Source organism: Dromaius novaehollandiae, chromosome 8 (genome assembly GCF_036370855.1).
Source record: "Dromaius novaehollandiae isolate bDroNov1 chromosome 8, bDroNov1.hap1, whole genome shotgun sequence".
Lineage (NCBI taxonomy): Eukaryota > Metazoa > Chordata > Aves > Casuariiformes > Dromaiidae > Dromaius > Dromaius novaehollandiae.
In genome coordinates, this window is record NC_088105.1 from 11,211,231 (window position 1) to 11,220,811 (window position 9,581).

The 9,581-nt window shown below is 54.3% G+C and overlaps 1 long non-coding RNA gene across 1 annotated transcript; it reads right to left on the reverse strand.

The window, feature by feature from the left end:
- Positions 1 to 370: 370 nt before the first annotated feature.
- On the reverse strand, positions 371 to 9,273 carry LOC135329005 (uncharacterized). The gene is made up of 2 exons (XR_010390124.1): positions 8,883 to 9,273; positions 371 to 1,852 (listed from the first exon to the last, which is right to left on the reverse strand). It is a non-coding gene; the product is annotated as an uncharacterized LOC135329005 (long non-coding RNA).
- Between the last annotated feature and the right edge of the window lie 308 nt (positions 9,274 to 9,581).

The following is a 9,581-nucleotide window of genomic DNA, read 5'->3' on the forward strand; positions in this document are numbered from 1 at the left end:
CGGGCAAGCAAAGAGGCTGTCCTCCTTCCCCACTTGTAGCAAGCAGCCTGCACATTTGATGCTTCTGCAAGAGAGCACTAAAGCTTGCAGCTGTAGGGCAGTGCCCAGCACCATGCACACACACACACATTTCTTCAAGGGCATGGGAAGGAGGGAGCCCATCACTTGCTCTGCAGCAGGTACCTGACGAACCCTGGAAGTCACAGGCTCACCGTGAGCCCAGATCCAGCTAATCATGGTACTGCCTGCTTAAACATCCCCATGAAGCTACCAACAGGAGAGCTGTGGAGAAGACTTCACTGGTTGCCAGAAAACAATCTTTTTTTTAACAGATCTCTAAAAATTGCAATGAAAACAAAACCCCAAAGAACAGACACATGAATGGTTGTTTAATATTTTCTGGGTGAAAAAAAACCTTTTTTTTCTCTAGCATTAATAAACCTATAAATAAGAATGTCACTTCTCCAACAGAGAAGAACTGGGAAACACTGGTATCTCACATAAAAACTGAGGAGGAGCTCCTGGAAGGAAGATCATAGCTTTCTCCTGGCCTCATGTGCAGAGACAGTTTTGCTGTAGGTGAGGCCTGGCCCTAGATATAAAGGACTTTAGACTGCCCAGAGCAAATTACTCGAGTGATTTTTCCCTACATGGCCAAAGCAGAAGGCAAGGGCTGCCTGCGAGGCCCGCACAGGGCTCTTTCGACACCTCCCAGTGTGTGACACGTGCTGGTCATTCTTTCTGGCGGGGCAGTGTGTTTTCTCCCTGCTTCACGGGGGGGGGGGGTACAGACCCAGCCCTATGAGCCCCACCATGAAGCAGGCTGATCCGCCCCGGGGACTCCGCTGTGTGTGGGACGTGGCCACTGCAGGCGCTTGGAGCATGTCGTTTGAAAAGTCCGGGGAGGAGAACAGCCACAGGACCCCCTCTTAGCAAAGCGGTGGCAGGAGAAAACCACTGACTTTTTGTGGCTGCGAATTAAACAGACCTTGTCCCTGAAGGGCCCTGGCCCCTGCAATACCTGTGAGAGCCAGCTGTTGTAAATCCAGCTGCCAAAACCCCTCGGGGATCAGCACCAGGCGTTAGTGTCCCCGCCTCCTCGAGAAGAGCTCTGCGCCTCAGCTCTAGCTGTCAGGGGCAGGAGTCTGCAAGGGAAAGAACAGTCCTTCCAGCAACAGCAGAAGCAGAGAAGCTGGAGGTGGGAAATACCTGTTAAATCATCTGCCCATCCTCATTCAGCTGAGATAATAAATGTCCCCTCCTTTGCCTGGTGACAAGCTGTTCACCAATTTGTTCCCAGTTCAGAACAACCCCGCTGCAGCCCACGTTTGGCCCATGGTTGGTTGGTGCCTGTTTTGAGTCTGCTGCATTCAGCATCGCGGCTGGCTTGGCAGCACCCCATAACCACACAGCACACCTTAGCCTGCGACTGGGCTGGGGAGGTGTTGGAGGAACCATCACAACAAGCTTGCAGGATTCAGTATTCACTCAGGAATTGCACAAGGGCCCGTGGGCTTTTTTGTTTGCCAGCAGAGTCCCTGGAGCGGGGTGCAGAGGGGTGGCTGAAGCCTTCGGGCTTGTCTTTGCAAAGGCATTGCAGCATGCACAGGAACAAGGAGAGGGCAAAATTCAGCCTGATGCCCTATTGCAAACACTCACCACGACTGAGGAGCAGGTGGCAGGGCCCATAGGTTCAGCCTAGCCAGCTTCAAACATGGAGCTGGCTTTCAGCTATAGGTGCTGAGCTTGGAAGGACGTGGAGGAGAGTCATGGAAAATATTTACCCCGTGAGGTCAGTGCACCCTTTGCTTCTCTTTGGAGGGGACTTTGAACACAGGAGGGCAGACATTTCCTGCATGGACAATAAGCACAAGTGGAAGATTTCGTGCATAAGTAAAAGCAACTGCTTCATTTGCTGGCAGCTGAGCACTTGCTATTAGGGGAAACAGCCTGTTTTGGAATAGAGGATGAGTGTCCGAAAAGAAGGGCTGGAAAAAAACAAAGGGGATAGTCCAGAGCAGAGATACTGACTGGTAGTACGACACCTGGAACGTGTAGGCAAAGGACAGGTTATGGAGACACAGTACACTGAGTTGCATGTGTGGATCAGAGGGAGCAAATCACCCCAAAACTGTAATGCATTGGAGGCCAGGCTAGCTGTGAGTACAGGGATGGAGGTGAGCTCCTGCTCTCAGCACGGCCAGGCAGAGGGACCAGGTTCAGCACCGAAGGGGCATCCCTATCCATGTGCTCGCCCAGCAGAGCCAGGACACCTTTTCCCCAAAACACCATCCTATGTAACCACAGCAGGGAAGGACGTGTCAGAAAAGAGATCCCACACCCCAAAATGGAGATCAAAGAGGGCAGGACAAAAACCAGGCAGAAGGAGTTACAGCATCTTCTCCTTAACACTCTGAAATCCCACCACCTCCTCAGCTATACTGTGCCCTAAGGTTAGCCTTGCTGCCTCCAACCAAGCTGCTTCAGCCCTCATCCTGGAGACACTGAGATGCAGGTTGCCTCATTTCCAAGAAGCCCTGAACCAGCTCTGCCAGATGTCTGGAAAATTTCTCTTCCAACGGATAGAAGGAAGAAAAAAAATGGTTAAAAAAGAAACCCTTTGAAAACTATAAAAATAGTGCTGAACCATGGCATGTTCATTCCAGCTGTCACAAGAGTAACAGGCTAATGAAACATCAAAAAGTGCATGGGAAACAGTGTATGTTAGTCAGTGATGCAAGCCTGCAAACCTGCCACACAGCAGCCAGGACAGCCAAAGGCTGCTTCGTGTTTCCGGCAAAAACAGCAGTGCTCTGTGTCTCCGGTGCTCCTTCTCCTTGGCTTCAGCTCCTCTTGTGCAGGGCTCTTCGCTATCTCTTAGGCTCAAGCCCTAATTTGAATGTTGGTCCAACCTGACTCCTCCCATGCAGGAAAAGTTCATGGTAAATTCAGCTTTCAGATCAAAGCAGCTAGTCCCCTGCATGTTTGTGTGTGTGTGTATGTGCGTGTGCATGTGTGTGTGTACACCATACAGATGAAGCAGGGAGAACAGAAGTATTTGCAAACACCAGGCTAAGAAATTCAGAGATTACCCTTAAATCACCTCAAAGGGTAAAAAAGATTCACTGATGACAAAAATTACTAGATCCTGTGAAGCTAGAAGAGAGCCAGTCATCACTGACTGGTAGCATGGCGAGGTACCGCTGGGTGCTTGCACCACCCGAGCCAGGTCATGCCAGTCTTTTGGGCAGTCCATGCAGGGAAAACCGTCTCCTGTAGGATCATCAGCAAATCCAGAGGAAGGTGTTTCACATGTCGCAAGGAGCAACTCTGGAATGATGACTCTCAGCACATCTTGTCCTAATACCTAAACAAAATTGGTTGCCTTGAAGACCTTCTCTGCTCTTCCTGGAAGCATGTGTTGGCTACAGTTTCCAGCTGAGTCAGCATCCCAGGGGACAGTTTCTCTCTTTATTTCAAGCCTCGCTGTTGCTGGCTTGTGCAGTGACGTTTTTTTTTGCTGCAGCCACACCATGGCAGGCTGTGAGGCCATTGCCCCTTTTAAGTCAAAGTGGGTGGACGGGCCCCCACTCCCAGGCAGATTTCCCAGCAACAAGGATGCCTTCAGTGGCACCGTCAATGGTGACTCAAGATGTGAGACTCCCGTCTGCCTGAGTCACTGTTGAACCCCAGCCCTGGCTGGATGTTAGCAGACATTTCGTTGCTGGAGATGATGTCTTTATCAAGTCAGTAAAGTGTGGTGTTGCGCTGCTGGTGAAACATCCTTCACACATTATGCCCAGAGGATGCTGGTGTTTCAGGAGTGAGTAGCAACTGCTGACTGTTACTCTACAGCCCACCGAGTCCTTTGGGACCCAGTCGATGGACCGGTTGAACTGATTGCCAGTGTCTTTGCTCAGCCTGAAACCCTCACAGCCTGCCCAGACTCTGACATGTCCCTTCTCTGGCTGCTGGAGAAAGTAATCAGCAGGAGGCCCTTAAAGAAGTGCTCAGATGTGAAGACAAAGGAAACGCTGCGATATGTCCAAAAGGAGGTGTGCTGCAGCATTTTAAACCCCCACACATTCCTTTTTGCTAGGTTTCCTCCCTTCCCAACTTTTGACTCACCACATTGCCAACTCATCGGTCTGTCAAACCAGCACGGTACACTCTGGCCTCCTCCTCACTGTATTTGAGCTTTCTGCTCTTCCCTGCTTTGTACCTTCCTTGCCTTAGTGTCTCTATGCCACCAGCTCTTCAAGGGCAAGGAGTCTGTCATCCTGCTGAATGAATCCTCTGCTGAGATAACTTGCAGTAAGACATCCAGGGACATGTATGCCAACCCAGGACAAATCTCCAGCACGGAGAATGTAGCATAGCAAGACCCTCATTCCCAGGTGGGTCTTCTCAGAATTGCTATTTAGAGGTAATAATAGCAGGGACGCTGCTGTTATGGTTGCTGGCTCATCCCACCCCATTTCAGCAGTTGCAGCTGTGGAGGAGAGAGCTTGTAGCATCTGTTCCTGGCCAGGAACAGATATCTGAAGGCCTCAAGACCAGCATCATTCACCCTCTCCCATGACACTCCCTGGGAATTTCATGAGAGACCTGCTAGTCTCAAGCATCCCCTCTGATTGACCGCCACAGCAAAGCTGCCCAGGGCGCTCTGTTCCATAGGCAGAGGAGTCGATACTCTTGAGTAGGTGACTCTGGAGGGCGCCTAGAGAAAAACCCATCATGGCCCCTCAGATCCTATTTTCTCCGGATTACAGTACGTCAGCACTCTGACACAGTCAGTCTAGCCACTAGTGGAGACCTCTCCTATTCTCTTTTACATGCTTCACTCCACTTGTGCCATCTTACCTTTTCTAAAGCCTTGTGTCCCACATGTTTATGCTGAGGCCATAGTCTTATCCCAGAAGGACTGCCACAGCCATGGACTTCGATCCAACCCTGCCATTCCAAATCATATGCAGGACCAGCAAAGCAGAGATGTTCCTCTACAGCTAGCAGTCATGTGGCTCTGCGATGTGTTTCAGCAGGTGTGAAGCCTTCCAGGGAAGAGGCCAGGCAGCAATGCTAGTGCTCTCTCGCAGAGGCCTAGGGGGTCTGAGCCACAGCCAGGACCTGCTCTGCTTGCAGAAGCCATTTCAACGTCCCTGCTATGGCTCTGACACGCTCTTTATTTGACCTCCACGCTATGCAAAGTACCTGAGAGCCCTGAAACTGGAGCCTCACAACGAACAGCACTTCAGCCCTCTCCTTGGCCCAGCCAGTTGTCTCACTCTTGGCCCAGGATTTCTGGGCCCTTAGATGAGCAGGCTAACGGCAGAGCCAAAGAAGGCTCTCCACCACCAAGCAGCAAAGGCGCAACAGGGCTGGGTCATATCTGAACCAGCAAAGGGGTAAGATGCCCTCTACGCACCCCCTGACTTGGTACCCCTTGGCTGCTTTGCCCAGGAGGTCAGATATGGCTCTGGCATCTGCAGGCAGCTCTCCCCTGTGAATGGAGAGGCTGGTTTGCAAATCTAGCCCCAAAGAGCAGCACCATTGTGGAGCAGCATGATCCGTCCCTGGCCATTTTGCTAAGTGGCTGGTGTCCAAGAGAGGAAATCCGGGGAGCGTGGTGGGAGGAGGTGGAGGAAGCGGGTGAGGACATGGGAAAGGGAGGAAGAGCAGGACAGCCCAGCACCAAAACCCTCGTGACAACAATTCTACCTTTCGCTGGACCCGCGTTCATCCTGGCCCGGCTTGTTGTTGTTGTTCTCAGTGTGAACTCAGTCCCTGCAAACAGACAGATCTTGTTTCCCCAGAGCTCACAGCTGCTGCTGGGGCGAAGCCTGCCCTCCCTCCTTGGAGCCGATGCGAGACCGTGAGGTAATGGACGGGCGGCGGTGTTTTTGTGCCGAAAGAATGGCCCCTGCCTCTGCCCGGCCTGACGTCACCCCGGCACGGCTGCGGCCGGGACACTTGAGCCCCAGCTCAGCTGTTGACTTCGGCCTGTCCCTGGAGGAGTGGGACAGGGACACGGCGCAAGCTGGACGGGGAGACAGTCCAGACTCCAGGGTGGAATTTCACTCACTTTGGTGACCTTGTGCCTTCAACATAGTCTAAAAATACAAATAAACTGACCAAGAAGGAAACCCACCCTGCTCTCTGCAGAGGGCTGGGATGGCCATGCAGGCCCTGCCTCCCCTGGCCGTGTTGTACGTCACAAAAAACCCCCATCAAGCTAAGGTCTAAAAGGAAGGCCAGATCCTAATCTCCCGCCTTCTGAGCATCATTAGAAACCTCCTGAGGCTGGAAAGCACCGGGTTGATTCACAAAGCACCGGGACTGTGCTCAGGTGTCCAGAACCTGCACAGCATGTGGGATGGGGTCGGCTCTGCCCTCTGCACCATCACCAGCCAGGAGTAGTGTCTGGGGGATGGGGGTCCCCAGCGGCATAGGGTCCCCAGGCCCATGGTCCCAGGCAGCTCTTCTGCCCTCCCTGCCCAGGGCTGCAGAGTCCCGCTGTGATCCCTGGACACAGCAGAAGGGCCCAGAAGATGCTCTCACAACTCACCATGTCATTTTAAGTCCTTTCCTAAGCTGTTCAAGCTCTGTTTCAAAGTGTAGTCAGGGAGCGATGCCAAGAAACCAAATTACCTTCCTCGCTACAGCTGCTCTCCAAAAATCTTCTTTCCAGTAGCTGGGAAAGGCTCTGCTGTGCCGCCTGCTCAGTCCATCTCTTCCCACCCATCTGTTCTGCTGGACAACATTGTCCTCGAGCCGAAATAGCTCTCCTCCCTCTCTGTCGTTTACTCCCCATGTATTTATAGAGTGTCCATATCCCTTGCTTTGCTAAGCCAGACCCACCAAGCTCTTCTGATCTCCTCGGGCAGGACAGGCTCTCCCAGCCCTCTGTCTGCCCCATTGCCTCACAGCTGCTCCCCTCTGAATCCCTCAGCTGCAGACGGGCCCCCCAAGTCGGGGGTGGCGTTGGAGCTGCCTTTAGAAAACCTGGAGAGAGATTTTTCACACTGGCCACTGCTGAAGTTTGCATTTCTGCTCCAAATCCCCTTCCCAGCCCCCAAAACCTGAACTTTCCCACCACCTCTCGCATTTGCCGGGAAGACAGCAAAGCTCCGACCCAGGCGACCTGCCCTGCCTTTGCATCGGGGTGGCAGTGGGCTGCCCCTGCGTGAGGCACACCAGCGGCCGGCCCTGTGCCGGCACGGAGGTGATCCGGTGGGGAACAGCAGGCAGGCAGCAGGGACACGGCGCGGGGGCAAAGCTTTCCTGTGCACAGCCATAAACAAGCTCACATCCTCCCGGAGAGGCAGGGGAGGGAAGGGAGGCGAACAAACCCAAGCACGGCGTATTTCTGAGAGAAAGCCGATTCGGGCCAGCTCGAGGAGTGCTGGCAGCTGGCAGCAGAGAGCCGGCGTTATCCGTGAATGAGCGTGCTGCTACCGGCAGCCCCGCGGCCGCGGTGGGAGGTGGGAAGGGGAGGTCTGGCGCCGGCAGGGAGGGATGCTTGTTCCTCGGCCAAGCGGCTATTTCTGACTTCAGGAGCCCGAGCAGGCGGCGGGTGGGCCAAGGCCAGGGAGGGTTTCCAAGCAGGGGACAGCGGTGCAGGAGGGAGCCGGGCCGGGAGGTGGCTCCCGGTGAGTCACAGCAAGCCGGGCTGCTGCAATGCCAGTGTTTTCCCCATATTTCACAAGCGCTGGTCCTGGCTGGCAGGGAGACGGCAGCAATGCTCACGAGCTGGCGTTTCGCCTGCCTGCACAGCTCGGTGCCTCGGAGGCACTGCGGTGGTGCCCTGGACCCAGGCCCTGGATCCAGCCTCTCCATGCCCCCCCCTCGCTGCCCAGGGACACACGACCCCACTGTCCTGGCCTGACACGCTGGGGTGCAGACAACTCGTCAGGCTAACAAGATCTCCGGGCAGGGAGCAGCTAATGCGGGGAGCGGATTCGGTTACGGGCCAGCAATGGTACCGTGTTTATCAGCGCCCCGCTGCAGATCTGGCGCTCGGGGGATTCCTGGAAGCGGTCGCTGCTCTCGTGCCCCCTCCCCACACTGCACAAACGCGCAGAGCGTGTGAAAGCAGATCTCCACGCATGGCTGCAGCTGACGCTGCCCAAACGCTGCAGCGAGCAAACCCCCCCCATCGCTCCCTCCCCCACCCCAGCTGCATACTTCCTTTTTCTGGGCTCCAGCAAGGGGCTGGCCCCATCTTTTCTTTTCTTTTCTTTTTTTTCTTTTTTCTTTTCTTAACTCTGTTTAGCTTTTCTTGTCTCTCAATTTAAAACAGAGGTGGCCCCTGCCTGAGACACCAGTCATTTCCAATGCTTTGACCAAGCGCCTGACTCCCAGCCCCGAACAAGTGCCGGGGTTTGTGCTGGCAGCCCCGCTGTGCTGGCGGGCTGATGGGAGGCAGCCCGTGCCACAGGTGCCAGGTGACACCGAGCACCGAGCCAGCCGCTGTGGAGAGGGCTTTGGCAGAGCAGCACCTCTTAAAAAAAGGGGGCCAAAAAAAAAAAAAGAAAAAAGAAAAAAACAGCACAAAAGGAAGTCATAACAATCCAGACAAAGCTGTTCACGAACCCTCAGCCCTGTGATGAATAAAGTCCTGGAGCCCAGATTCTCCAGGCAATATATTCATTCCCTCATGCAGGCACGGTTTAGGGAAACAGGATGTGAGTCAGTAGCCAGCCCTTGCCCTAAGCAGCATTTGCAAACCTAAGACACCAGGACAGCAATCTCAGGACCCAGGGCCGTGGGGTTTGTATGTCAGAGGATGCTGCAACATTCCTCACATTGGACAGATCAAGGCAGAAGTTGAGCAGGAAGATTTTGCTGGCAACATTTCCCCCCTCCCCTCAGCCACTACACACCTCTGCGGGGTTACAGGTCCAGGTCTGGAGAAGTCCTAGCAGGTGAAATTTGGCGACTCACATAGGAGTTTATACCAGGATGCCAGTGCCCTGGCCACGGCTCCCCTGCGCCAGGCTGGTGCATGCCGGGACCCTGCCCCACGCGGTGTGCCTGGGCTGGCGGCCTTCCTACGCCCCGCTGGCATTGCACGCTCAGCGCCAGGGCCCATCCCTCCGTGCTAGCTCATCCTGCTGCTGCATGCAGCAATTCAGGCTGCTTCTGCAGCCCCACGATCCCTTCCAACATGTCTTCTCCTCACCAGCAGCTTTTGCAGTGGCGGTAGCTTTGCCTTGGCCAGAGCTTACAGTTGCTGGGTCAGGCAGGTCCCACCTCTGTTTTACTCCATATCTAGACCAGACGCCCTGGAGGGATGGCAGAGTGCCCCAAGCACTGCTACCCGCCTCCTTCCGATAACACTTCACTGGTGATCTTGTTCTCACTGACGTCCCACTGCAGTGGGGTGGAACGGCTAGGCGTGCACAAACACTGCACTTCTGGGGGGACAGAGGAGCTTGGGAAAAGCAGTCACTTGCATTTTTCCCAGCCAGCCTTTCCAGCATCCCATTTATCATCCCAGCAACACCCCTGAGAAATGTTTCTGGGAAAGATCAGCCCAGCAGGGAATTGCAGTTTGTGCCTCTGTTTCAAGATCCACATCC